The sequence below is a fragment of the Mycetomoellerius zeteki genome, unplaced genomic scaffold (assembly GCF_001594055.1).
Source record: "Mycetomoellerius zeteki isolate Tzet28-1 unplaced genomic scaffold, Tzet1.0 scaffold241, whole genome shotgun sequence".
NCBI classification, from domain to species: domain Eukaryota; kingdom Metazoa; phylum Arthropoda; class Insecta; order Hymenoptera; family Formicidae; genus Mycetomoellerius; species Mycetomoellerius zeteki.
This window is the reverse complement of record NW_017257218.1, coordinates 492,152-505,825: the sequence shown is the minus strand read 5'-3', so window position 1 is coordinate 505,825 and position 13,674 is coordinate 492,152. Positions and strand designations below refer to the sequence as shown.

Below are 13,674 nucleotides of genomic sequence, written 5' to 3'. Positions count from 1 at the left end.
TTTTTTTAAGCCCAAAAAAAAAAAATGATTTTTTGAAAATTTTACAGTGGTGTTACCCCTTAATATATATAATATATATTTAAAATATATTTAATATATATTTATATTGCAATATAATAAATATATTTTCTGATTTCTTTGTCAACATTCCATAATTCATTCATTTCCTACGATTTTTGCTTTGCGCACAATTACCCAACCCATGCGCACAATTATCTGACGCGCGAGAAATTTTTTCGCTTTTCCTTTTTTCCTTTTTGCTAAATACAACCTTATTGAATGAAAATCTGTTCAATATGAGGATACGTAATGGTAGAAAAAAACGTTTATAGTTTCTATTTCCATACTTATATCGCTTTGAACTTGGAAAACTATTCCAGAACAATAAATTTCCCTTAGATGCGCACAATTCACCCACTTTCCCCTATAGTCTCTCGTTTTAGTGTTTTTTTTTTCGAAACATATAATCATACAATAAGATACTAATAAAATATAATTACTCAAAAGCTTAATTTGCGAAATAAGCATAATTCGCGTATTTTTATATTTTTCATCAATGTTTATAGTTATTGCAATATGAGTGTATTTATCATCAATCCTGGCTTTTTCGAGAGTAATCAATTGATGCTTATATGCTTTTATTCTGGTAATATAGGAAGCTATTTGTGATTTTAAACTGCTTATTTCTTGTGATTTTTCGTCTTGTAAAGTTTTAATGAAATAATGCACATCTTCTAAATTACTCTCCAATTCTCTATTCCGTTCTCCTAAACTATTTAAAAAATTCAAAATTTAATATTAAAATAAAATATAGTTACTTTATTTGTGTTGTTGTAGAATGTTGAATATATAAATTAATACAACAGTTATTAGAATAATTTTTAATTAAATTAATACTTTTTCTTGTGTGCTAACTGTTTACTTCGTTAAGTGACTATATACATTTATAGAACTGTACAATAATACACACGCACACACGCACACAAATATCAGATAATAAAAATGTTTTTTTGTAAATACCTTTGAATTCTTTTATTAATTTCAGCAATTTTTAAATCGTAAAAACATTTTTGTGTGTTAACAATAATATTTTTCAATTTGGTTTCATCAAAATTGATGGGCTGAAGACGTTGTGGTAAACTGATATTGCCCTTGTCTTTTCCATATAAATTCATTTTTATTTGCCAAAAATTTTTGGTTATTAGTTCTCATGAAGAATAGAGACCAATTGCGGGATTCTCTCAATGTTTTATCGATAATTGTCGCTATTGTTAACCAGCGACAGCTAATGAGAGCTGCTCTTTCTTCCAGGATTGTACCGCCATTGGCTGTCGCTAGTTAACGATAGCGACAATCATCGATAAGACGTTTAGAGAATTCCGCTACAGGAGACCGAATTGGTCTTTCAGAAAATGCGACCAAAATCAAGTTTCTGAAATGGTATTGGTTGTGCTCAGTAGACGGCGTTCGAATCGCAAACAAAACATAGCGTTTTCGACCCGGCCGGGTTAGAGCTTTGACTATATAAGTAATAGAATTGAAATCGCTACGGGATTGGTTGATGACCATGTTGCAAGAATATGGCGCAACCAATGGCGCAACCGTATTTTATTCCTACTTACATAAGATAAAACGTAGCAAACATAAATCTAACTAAGTGAATATATGATATTCATTTCGCTAAATTTATGTTTGTCGCATCTTTGCAATGTTCACACATGTTACGTCGCGTTGCTATTGAAATTTTCTCCGTTTTTAGGTCAATGCATTTAAACAATTTACCCAGGGATCAGGGATCAAGTTGTGCAGTTAAGAATGTTCACTAGGAAGTATTGGATAGTTTAATAGCTGTGCTAATTTTTGGAAATAAGGGAAAGGATCGTGATTTGAAATGAGAACTGATTTTATTTGAAACCTTAATCTCCTCTCTTGCTGTCTTCGTCTGCCTTTAGTAGGCATCGAGGTAATACAAAAGAATTATCAATGTTCCGAAAAAGTGCTATAAGACGGGGGCCACGCCATTGGCAGCGACAGTCGCAGCAGCCCTTCGGATGTAAGGTGATTATAAATACTCCGAGGAAGTGGCGTAAGACGGGAGCCACGCTTATTGGCAGCAACAGTCATAACAACAACCTCGGATACTCGTATGTGTTTTTATATAATTGAATGGGACGCAGAGCAGATTAGAGATCCAGGTTTCAGCCGATTTGGTTTAGTATTCTCGTTTAATAAAATAATAAAATAACAGAACAATGGAAAGGAATACGAGTGAGTTTCTAACGGAACGCGAGGATAGTTCTCACCTTGATCTAACTGATTTCTGATTGTACTAGATGGATTTCTACTTCTATTGTGAATATGTTTCTACTTTTTATATTTTAGAAATGAATGGGGGAGCGTCCCTTTCGGACCAATCAACACTCATCAAGGTTTGGTAGAACCTATACTCGCGCTTGTTACTTGAGATAAGGCAGCACGGTTCCCTACTCCCCACTCTACGATTCTTAATAGATTTGGACTTTAGTCTTTAGATAGTCTAGATAATGGTTGAGAGTTTTAATAATTTATAATAAAAATTCGATCTTTCTTAACTAACATCCTTATGCGAGGCGAATCCACTACATTCCGAATCATATATCCAAAATTGGTTTAATTTTATTGAAAGCAAAAAGAAGGAAAAAAAAAAGAAGAAAAAGATATTCGTCCTCGCATTCAGGAAGATTTCTATTCTATTGTTAAACGCTAATGTAATATACTATTACCAATATAATATACGCTATTATTTATTACTTTATAGAAGCTTCTTTGAAAAAGATCGGGAGATATTCTTAGACATTCTTTAGAGTAGATAATATGTGTGACGCATAAAGGTATATAAACGTGATCTATCTGTTGGTTTGAACTAAACATGCCATTCAATGATAAAGAAATAAAGATAAAGTTTCAAAATAAAGATAAAATACCAAAGTAAAAATGAAATATTAACTAAGAATAGCATAAGATAACACACATTTATAATAGGAGAGAGAGAGAGATCTACCAGGATGTAACACATATGGTATATGATTTTATTTAGAGAATACACTTTATGATTTTATTTAGAGAATACTTTAGAGAATACACTTTTGATTTTATTTAGAAAATACTTGAGAATCTCTTGTTGGAGGCACAGACTTTTGCATATTGCATAACATATAATTAAAAATGTAAAAAACGATATTTTTTACTTCGGGAAAAATATCATAAAAAACTAAGTTTTTTTTACTGTAAATAACGGTACTTTTGATCAAATCGCATAAAATTCATGAAAAAAACAATTATTTTAATATAATTAATTGAATGACAGATATTTTATATTTAAAAGCTAAATAAGTGATATTATTAATACAGATAATACTTTATAAGCATAACAGATACTGTTTCGTTGCATATTGGTTATAATTGTACTCTATATTTTAATTATTTTGTATTCTATATTTTATTTATTTTGAGACAACATCCCAATATAATATTAATTCAAGAGTAATTAGAGATTCGATGAACGTTGTTTCACAAATTTAAATTTAGAATATGTACAACACACAGTATATGTATACAATCACAGTAAACGACAAAAAATGTCAATTAATCTAATAAAGTATTATTTGTATTAATAACAGTATGGAACATTACTTAACTTTTAAAATTGAAACACAGTATAAAACATCATTCAAATAATAATGAAAGGTAAGGTATATTTATAGCCATCGACATTAAACTCTATATTAATCATTATACTATATTTTAACTTTTTAACTATTTTTAGAATTTTCCGTCGTTTACATCTGTACACGTAATGCATAAGAAACTATACCAATCAAAGTCCTTAAGGACTTTGCATGTTATCTAGATTCATTTTCTTCCTTTCCGTAAAATAAAAGACTTTGAATTGATTTTTTTATATTTTATGCATTATGCGAAGATTGTGTTTAAACGTGAAAAAGAAAAAATATTCAGTTATGTCATGAAAATGTATTTAATAAAGTATATTATAAATTTAATGTATATTATAATTTGTATATAATATAATATTTTGATAAACTATTAGTATAGGTATAGGTATCTTCAGATACTATGCAGTTCGTTTCATTGGCTGCAAAGAATCTGAAGATAGTTTAATCTGAATTTCAAATAGTCTAATCTGAATAAATATAAGATTTGACTACGAATAGTGGTCTATAGGAAGTTGGTTGTTAAGTAAATGTAAGTATCATACCTCACAAATACAGCTGGAATCCATGGGTATTGTTACATCCCGATAAAATTATCCTCTTTATTATAAATATACGATTTATACATTATCTTTAGCCTATCTCTAGTTTAGTATTGCGTCTTAGTTTTTCCCTATTTTATCTTTATATTTCGAAACTATATCTTTTATGAGAGGGCTTACTTAGTTCCCTTTTTTTTTTTCAGCATCCAAACAAACAGACCGCTTACGCTCGCATACCTTCATGCGCCACAAGATAAAGAATAGCTATTTCACAATTTTTCTTTTGAGAGCCTTTATCTAAGAAATAGTTAAATAATAGCATATATGCCTAATAATTAAGTAGTATGGTAAAAATTAAGACCTTCCCGAACGCGAGGATGAATATCTTTTATTTTCCTTTTCACATTTTCTCTTATTTTTAATGAAATTAAAATCTATCTAAAAAAATTATGATATATGAAGTTATAATATATATTTTAAACCAATTTAAAATATATATTACTTAGAAAATGTTGTTACACTTCGACTCGCGTAGGGATATTAGTTAAGAAAGATCGAACTTTTATAAATTATTAAAACTCTCGTCTACTAAGATAAAACTAGACTCGTAGTGTCGGGAGTAGGATTTACGCGGAGTCCTGCTGCCTTATCTTAAGGAAACGAGCGCGAGTATAGGTTCTACCAAATCCTGAGGAGTACTGATTGGTCCTGAATGGACACTCCCACATTTATTTTCAAGTATAAAAGGAGCTGCCAAAAGCAAAAGCGCAGAGAGTAAAAGGTAGAAAACTATCCGGGAAGTAAGTAAGAACTATCCTTGCGCTCCTATTCGAAACTCACTCTTATGTTTTCTCATTGTTTTATTTTATTATTAAAAACCGAAAATATTAAACCAAATCGCCGAAGCCTAAATCTCTGTTCTGTTCAATTACATTCAATTATATAAGTATCCGAGGAGCTGTTGCGACTGTCGCTGCCGATAGCGTGGCCCCCGTCTAATATCGCTTCTTCGGAGAATTCATAAGTATCACGCATTCAGAGGGCTGTTAGGACTGTTGCTGCCAATAGCGTGGCCCCCGTCTGATATCGGCCATCCTCAAAGAATTCATAACTCGAATGATTATCGTGACTATCGCTGCCAATAAGCGTGGCCCCCGTCTTACGATACTCCTTCGTAGCATTTATTCTTTTGCATTACCTACATGCCTACGAAAGGCGGACGTAGACAACAGGAAAAGAGATTGAGGTTTCAAATCAAATCAGCTCTTAATTCAAACCAAGATCCTTTCCCCCATTTCCAAAAACTAGCGCAACTTCTAAATCGAAACGCATCGATAGATTCGTCTCCCGAAAACGTATATTCACTCCAACCTTTGGAGATCGATTTTTCGTTTCCTGACTATAAAGATATCCAAAAGAGCGATCCACGCAGACTCGCCTATAAGCTGCGAAATCTTCTGGGCACCGGATTCAAGATTTCCCTTCCAAATCATTATCCGATCCTTCCTACCGAACATCCCTGACCACACGACTTGATCTCCGATCCCCGGGTAAATTGCTTTAATGCATTGACCTTAAAAACGGAGAAAATCTCAATTGTGACGTAACAGTATCCAATTCGTTCGTGGAATATTTACAACCCATTGAGCCCTTCTGTCTGGATTTCTTGGGAAATGTTTCATAAGAAATTCCTTAGCCGCCGAATTTTTACAATTTGGCATGTAACAGCCTGGCATTGTTATTTTCTGGATATTATCTATAATTGTTTACTTATGTGTTATAAAGTTATGTACATTATAGATTAGGAATATACCTACGCGTTACAATATTTTCTATTATTACATCAATTTTATAACTTATGGAATAATAATATTTTATAATATTGAATTATTATTATCTAAATTTAGTAATTTGTACTTACAAATATACAAGTATCACACACATATGACATATAATAGAGGTCGCCATGTTCTTGCAAATGCTCAAAGTTCGCGCATCTCTTACTTGAGGATCTCTAGGCCGGGTTTGTACCAACCTGGGTTGGATTAATGGCGTTTTGTGCTCTCCTATTGGTAGAGCGTGTAACGTCAACCAATAGGAAAGATTAATCCAACCCAGGTTGGTGCAAACCCGATCGGGCCGAAAACGCTATAATAAAACTCCTCTCATAATCATCGACCATAGGCTTATGTAAGAAAATTCCCGAAGTTCTATTACCACCACTGCATAGATGGAGAACCGCTGCCGAAGGCTCGTGTACGGAGCCAATTAGCGCTTGACGCGATTCGAGCGATCTGCGAATGCGCCGGTACTCCGGAACACGCGACGCGAGACCAACTCGAGAGAACGGTAGTAACCACGAACAAAGAGAGACATTCGTGAGGAGCAGTCAGCTCCATTTGCGTTCCGTTATAATAAAGTTGTACAGTGTGAGAATAAAAGTATTTGTGACAATAAAGAATCTCAGTTACTCTAAGTCTAGAACCTCGCCAAAATCCTGTCAAAGACTTCTTCGCGCTAGGCCGGCCGCACTCGCTAACATATTACATTGGCGACGTCCCCGTGCCAACTGAGGAAAGAACATTGCTAAAATCCTTACAATTCAGAAATAAAAACCCTTATACTTATAAGATAGACGGAGCATTTGTACGAGAGAAGCTGAAGACTTGACAGAAAAAGAGAGAAAAGGGCATGGCACATAAAAAAACTTAAGCAGTAAAACGTAAGCAGTAAGCGAATTGACCAATCACGGTAAAGCCCATGGCACATATAAAAACGTAAGGCCGTAATACGTAAGCAGTAAAGAAATCGTAACATTGGATTCGCTACCGGCCTTACGGTCTCTACCGTGATTGGCCAATTCGCTTACTGATTACGTCTTGCGGCCTTACGTTTTTCTATGTGCTGCCGACTTGATTCTGTATCGGAGCAGTCATATCCACAACTTATATAGCCGCATACTAGTATATGCATGTATGCATCAAGGAAATTATCCAATCACATTTTACGTGCGACTTTATAAGAGAAATTCGATTGGATAACTTTCTTTATGCATATGCTTTCATTGGGTGCATTCAGTACCACGACCGCTCACTGAGCGCTCAGAAAGCTCTTGTATCTGTTTGATCTATTTTTTAGTTTTAACGGAATATGCCAATCAGATGCAAAAGCTCACTGAGCGCTCAGTGAGCAATTGTAGTACTGAATGCACCCATTGGATATGGCCCTGCACACAATAGAAGAAATAAGGAATTAGGATTAAAGAATGAACGATTTCAACCTATCCGAAACCGTGTATTCCGATGTATCCAATTTCTGATAGGTTAAAATCGGTTATTCTTTATTCCTAATTCCTTATGGCTCCTGCACACAGAAAGCGGCAACACTTGCCGCTATCGCGGCGGAACTTGGCGCGATAGCCAATCAACGTCTCGCTTACTCGAAAGTAATAAATATATAATTTCCACCACACACACACACACACACACACACACACGCGCGCGCGCGACAAAAGTTAAACTAAATTCAACTTTTGCCGTACGGCGGAAGTAGTATTACATCATTTTTAGAAGTTTTGCAAGGTGAAACCGACTTAAGAACATAGAATTATTGGTTAGTGTGACAACTTCTGCCGCGCGGTAAGCGTTGCCGCGTTCTGTGTGTAAGAGCCATGAAGCCCATGGCACATACAAAAACGTAAGGCCGTAATACGTAAGCAGTAAAGAAATCGTAAGATTGGATTCGCTACTGGCCTTATGGTCTCTATCGTGATTGGCCAATTCGCCTACTGATTATATCTTATGGCCTTACGTTTTTGTATGTGCCATGGGCTTAAGCGTTGCTGCGTTCTGTGTGCCATTATTCCTTCTATTGTGCACAAGGCTTATCGCTCGTCGCTCGTCGCTAATCGTGGTTGATGACTTCTTTTTCTTCTTCTTTTCTTATTGGCTCTCGCCTCCAAGGATGGTAGAAGGTCGATACGGCCAGATCACGATGGTTGATGGCTGATGGGTGCATTCAGTACTACAATTGATTCGCTCGTGAGCTGCCGACTCGTACGGACCTCTGTGTTCCTCTTGTGTCTGCGCGATCCTCGACCGATCTCTTGTGCCTGTTGCGAACCTTGGTTCGTATTATTTTCCTCTCGAAGCTATTCCGAGGGGTTTCTTGTGAGTATCTGACCGCCACTTTTACTCTAGAGCTCTTTTCTTGATTTTCCTGCTGGCTCTGCCATGCAGACCAGGGCGTCCCCCTTAGCGCCTAATCCGGACGGCGGTCCGCCATTGACGGACGCACGTCGCTCTGTATCTCTTGAAGACTTTAATAGTTTCGTCGAACGTATGGGAGGCGCGATTGATTCTACGCAATCGAAGACTGCACAGGATGATATACCTTCACCATTCTCTACTTTCTTTAAAAAGCCGGATTTCTCGACGGTATCGGACTTGAGTAAGGGACCCAATAAATCGAAGAAAAAAACAAAAAGAAATGAAAAGAAAAAGAACGATCTTGAATCTAGTAGCATAGCTGTCGTTCATCCCGCTTCCTCGTCTAATCGTGCACGTTCAAGGTTGCCTGTTAAGCAAGCTTCGATACCGGATTCCGAACTTTCCTCATCACACGATAACGTTATTCGTGCGAACGCTATGGACATCAGTGACGATTCGGAGGACGAATCGCTTCATTCAGGGTATGACGGATCCTACCTCCCCCTGACTGCCTCTCCCCCTGTTAGGTCCCCTCCTGTGATTTGCGAGACCTCGCGCGCGGTCAAAAAATCTACATCCAACAAACGAGCTCACGATGACGGGCCTTCAGTAGTCGCGCCCTCGGCCGCGGGACCCTCCATCACCAATCGTGCTCAGCGCGAGGAGTGTGTTGCCTACGAGAAGGGAGATCGACCCCCTTACATTATATTTGTGCGCCGCGTCCCGAACGGAGGTAGCAAGGATTTTCGACTTAATCCCATTACTATACGCATTATGGCACGTATCGCCGGAAATGACGTTACCGATGTCAAATCTTCCGGACGCAATAAAGTAGCTGTTACTTTTAATAATTTACTGACCGCTAACCGGGCTCTCGATCGTTCATTGCTCAAAGAAAACGGTCTTGTTGCCTCTATCCCGGCATTTCGAATCATGCGCACCGGCGTGATTAGAAACGTTTCTCTTGACGTCTCGGAAGAAGACATTCTTAAAGAATTCGTTTCACCATATAAAATTGTAACTGCTAAGCGACTTAATATTAGGGAAAAGAAAGATGGGGTATCGGTTTCTACTCCCTCGCGAACTATCATGATTAAATTTCGAGGCCAATTTCTTCCGCATTCTGTTTCTTATCTCTACGTTAATTTCCCAGTTTCACCCTACTTTCCTAGAGTTCTCATGTGTTTTCTTGCCTCCGATATGGACACGTAAGTGCTGATTGTAAGAGGAAGCCTAGGTGTACTCGTTGTGGACATTTCAAGCATCCGAATCCCGAAGAGTGCCCCCGTCTGCAGTTGTTTCCTTTGTGCTGCAATTGTGGGGGGAGCACTTCCCCTCTTCCCCTAAGTGTCCGGTATACATGCGTCAAAAACAAATTTATGTTTATGCGGACACTGAAAATGTGTCTTACTTTGAAGTCCGCACAAAATTCGGCATCGCCTCGAACTCCTCCTTCCCCCCTTTGAACCCTACCTATTCCAACGAATTCCTCTTTCTTCACAAATACATGCATTCTCCTCGCGCTCCCCAATCCTACCACGATCTCAATTCTCAGGATATTCTGGGATATCTCCCGGAATTCGCCGATCCTAAACCATCTTATGGCCGTACATATGCAGAAACCGTGCAATCTGCTCCCCAACGCCTATATCAGCGTCTCTTCTCCTCAACACGAAGGTAAGGTTCGTGAACCAAATAATCAATCTCATCGTAACTCTACAAAAAATCACTCGGAACACCACTCCAGACCTTCCAGAAACAACCTACGAGAATTACACAATTTCTCCTCGCACTTAACGGCCAATTACCTAACACATCGACATCTCTCACCCACAACTCCAACAATGCTCCCTATCCCTCCTATCTCTCTCCCCTTTTCTACTCTTTTCCCCTCCGACGCCCCCTATCGGGACCCTCCTCATCCCTCATTTACTCCCATGCTTTCTTATCCCACGAATAAAGACCCTCAATCTTCCGACCTATCACAACTTATCTAACTTCTGCTTTCTCTTTTCCTCCAGTTAGTGAATAATATTCCTGATTCGATTCGAAACTCTCAATTCTGTTCCGGACTTATTAACATCTGTAATTCCTTACAATCCATTTTTAAGACTAATCTTTTTTAAATACTTCCTATATTTCACATTTCTATTATGGCAGACTCTAGATCTTTACGCCTCTTATATTGGAATTGCCGGGGTGCCCTTGGTAAGAAACCTGAGATTGAAAAGTGGTCGAATCCTCTGACATTGTCTTCCTGGCGGAGACCTGTGTTAGGAGGGATCGCGACTTCCATATTCAAGGCTTTGACTGCATCCGCGCCGACGCGGACACTGTAGATAAGAGAGGTATGCTTGTACTTATTCAAAATCCAAAATCACCTACTCTACCTTGGATCTCACTGCTCACCTTGACCACTCTTTGGAAGCTCTTGCTATTCAAATTTCTCTCAACAACGTTTGTCTTGACGGTCTCTATTATCGGTGCCTATAGGCACCCAAATACTTCTACGTCATGTAACGGGCTTAATTACCTCTCTTCCCTTGCTGGCTCCAATGATCCAGTCATTCTCATAGGCGATTTTAATGCCCATCATCCCTTATGAGGTTCTTCTCACGCAAATACCGCTGGATACGTTCTCTGTGAGGGCATCGAGGATAATAACCTGATTATCCTTAATCCTTGGTCCACACCGACCTTTATTTCCCATCCTACTCGCAGCCCATTATTGATTTAGCGTTTGCCTCTCCTGGCATAGCCTCCCTATGTGAGACTAGCGTTTCCTCTGATCTCTTTGGCAGTGATCATCATCCTGTCGAGGTCCGAATTGTTTGGTCAAATTGGCTAATGTTTTCTCTTACAAATCAATCTCACTTCTTCTCAGTGGTCCGAGATTAAACAACATCTCTCTGACAACGCTCACTATCTCTCAGACTATTGATTCCATCAATCCGGACGACCCTATCACTCAATATAACATCTTCTTTGAGCTGATTTCCAAAAGCTTCGAAATCTTCTCTCCCTATCATTCTGCTCGGGATCGCCCTCATTTCCTTCATAGGATACGCACCTTTGAGGGTCCCCCCCGACCCCTTGGTGGACCGCCGAGTGTACGGAGGCGGTTAAAACCCGCAGTCTGGCCTTTAAGACTTTTAAACAGGTCCCTACATAGGACAATTACGTCTATTACCGCTCGGAGGTTGGTTATTGCCGTAATATCCTCCGTAAAGCCAAACGCAATGGAAAAAATTCTGTCGGTCGCTTAACCATCTGACTCCCACTCCTGAAATATGGCATATGCTCAAACGTTTTCGTAATCGTCGTTTGATTCCGCCCAATTCCAATGCTCATAATGAATGCCTTATAAATGCGAATGTTATCCAAGAGGCGATGGACAAGTTATGTCCCCCATACTGTTCCCCTCCGGAGATTCCTGAACCTTACTCAGGTAACCTCCTTTGGATGGATTCACCTTTCACTATCAATGAGCTACATGCTGCTCTTCATTCGGTTAAGACCTCTTCTAGTCCTGGAGTAGACTGTGTCGATTATCGTTTCCTCAAGGCTCTTCCTATCGCTCTCTTGGAGTGTTTCTTAAACATTCTCAATAATCTCTTTCGCCTCTGTTTTTCCGATTCAATGGACACACTCTCTGATACATCTAATCCCCAAACCTAACAACAGCGGAGTTCGCCCGATCTCTCTTACTTCATGCACTCTTAAAATCATGGAAAAAATGATTCTCAACCGTTTCTACTGGCTGATTGAGTCCTTTCTTTCTGACATTCTTCCTAACAATCAATTTGGATTCCGTAAGTTTAGGTCTTGCCAGGACAATTTTACCACTTTCATCGCCGGCGTTCATTTGGGCTTCCTTAAAAAGCAGAATACTGTCGCAGTCTTTGTGGACATTAAGTGTAATCTGCTTTTGATAATGTCTTACCTCATATCCTCCTTCAAGAACTTACTCTCATGAATATCCCCCCCTGACGCTGTCTTTTATTTGGAACCTTATCTCCTCCCGTATTATTCAATTCGTTAACCAGGGCTTCCTTTCTGATCTCAAAATTGTCTGCAAGAGCATTCCTCAGGGCTCAATACTCAACCCGACCTTCTTTAATATTTATTTACGTAAAATCAACGACGTTACATCCATCTACAGAGCTCTTACAATTTGCGGATGACTTTATCATTTTTTTCACTAATAAAAACACCGATCTGGCATTCTATTCCGTGGAAACTTCCCTTCACAACCTGGGGTTGTTCCTCCAATCTCGAGGACTAGAAATCTCGCATAAGACGCAAATGATGATCTTCTCCACCAAGAGATCTACTTCGTGGCATGCTTATCGTATCTCTTATGATAACCATTATATCTCCCCACGTTTCCTCGGCGTGTTGCTCGATCCAAAACTTTCTGGTAAGGCCCATATGAATTATATCATTACCAAGGGTAAATGTATTCTTCAAGTTATTTCTGCCCTTCGCGGTACCTGGTGGGGTGCTCACTCCCATATGCTGCTCGCGGTTTACAGGTCCATGCTGCGTGCTTCGATCGAATACGCTTCTCATATTTTCGAGCTCATTGCGAGTAGCCGTTTTAAGGCTCTTCAGGTCATCCAGAATCAAGCACTGCGTTTATGTTTCAGATATCGCATCTCTACTCCTCTTAACGTGATATATGCTGAGACCATCGAGCCTCCTCTCAGATTATTAGGTGTACAAAAAAGTTCTGAACTTTAGATTTCATACAACCGAAATAACAATTTAAATTTTATATATCTTCCCGCCCTTTTGCGGTTTTAAAGCGTTAACATTTGGCCTTCTAAAATGCCATACGGTTTGGCGTTTGATGCACATATCTTCAAAAATCAGTAGTGTTCACGATGGCAATAACAAAAGAGCATATTCGATTTTCCGTCCACTTCGCGTTTCATCTGAAGAAAAATGCTGCTGAAGCCACTGCAATGATTTGTGCTGCATATGGAGAGAACGCTGTAAGTCATGCTACATGTAAAAGATGATATCAAAAGTTTCGCCAAGGAGATTTCAGTCTTAAAGATGAATCGCGTGCTGGACGCCCTGAAAAGATTGAAACGGACGAATTGCAAGCACTGCTGGATATAAATTCTGCGCAAACTGAAAAGGAGCTTGCAGAACAGCTTAGCGTTACGCAGCAAGCCATTTCCGTACGATTACGTACGATGGGAAAGG

At 38.6% G+C, this 13,674-nt stretch overlaps 1 long non-coding RNA gene across 1 annotated transcript; it reads right to left on the bottom strand.

Annotated features, from left to right (window-relative positions):
- Nucleotides 1-700: 700 nt before the first annotated feature.
- Nucleotides 701-1,054, bottom strand: LOC108723458 (uncharacterized). The gene is made up of 2 exons (XR_001936642.1): nucleotides 1,021-1,054; nucleotides 701-772 (listed from the first exon to the last, which is right to left on the bottom strand). It is a non-coding gene; the product is annotated as an uncharacterized lncRNA (long non-coding RNA).
- Nucleotides 1,055-13,674: the final 12,620 nt, after the last annotated feature.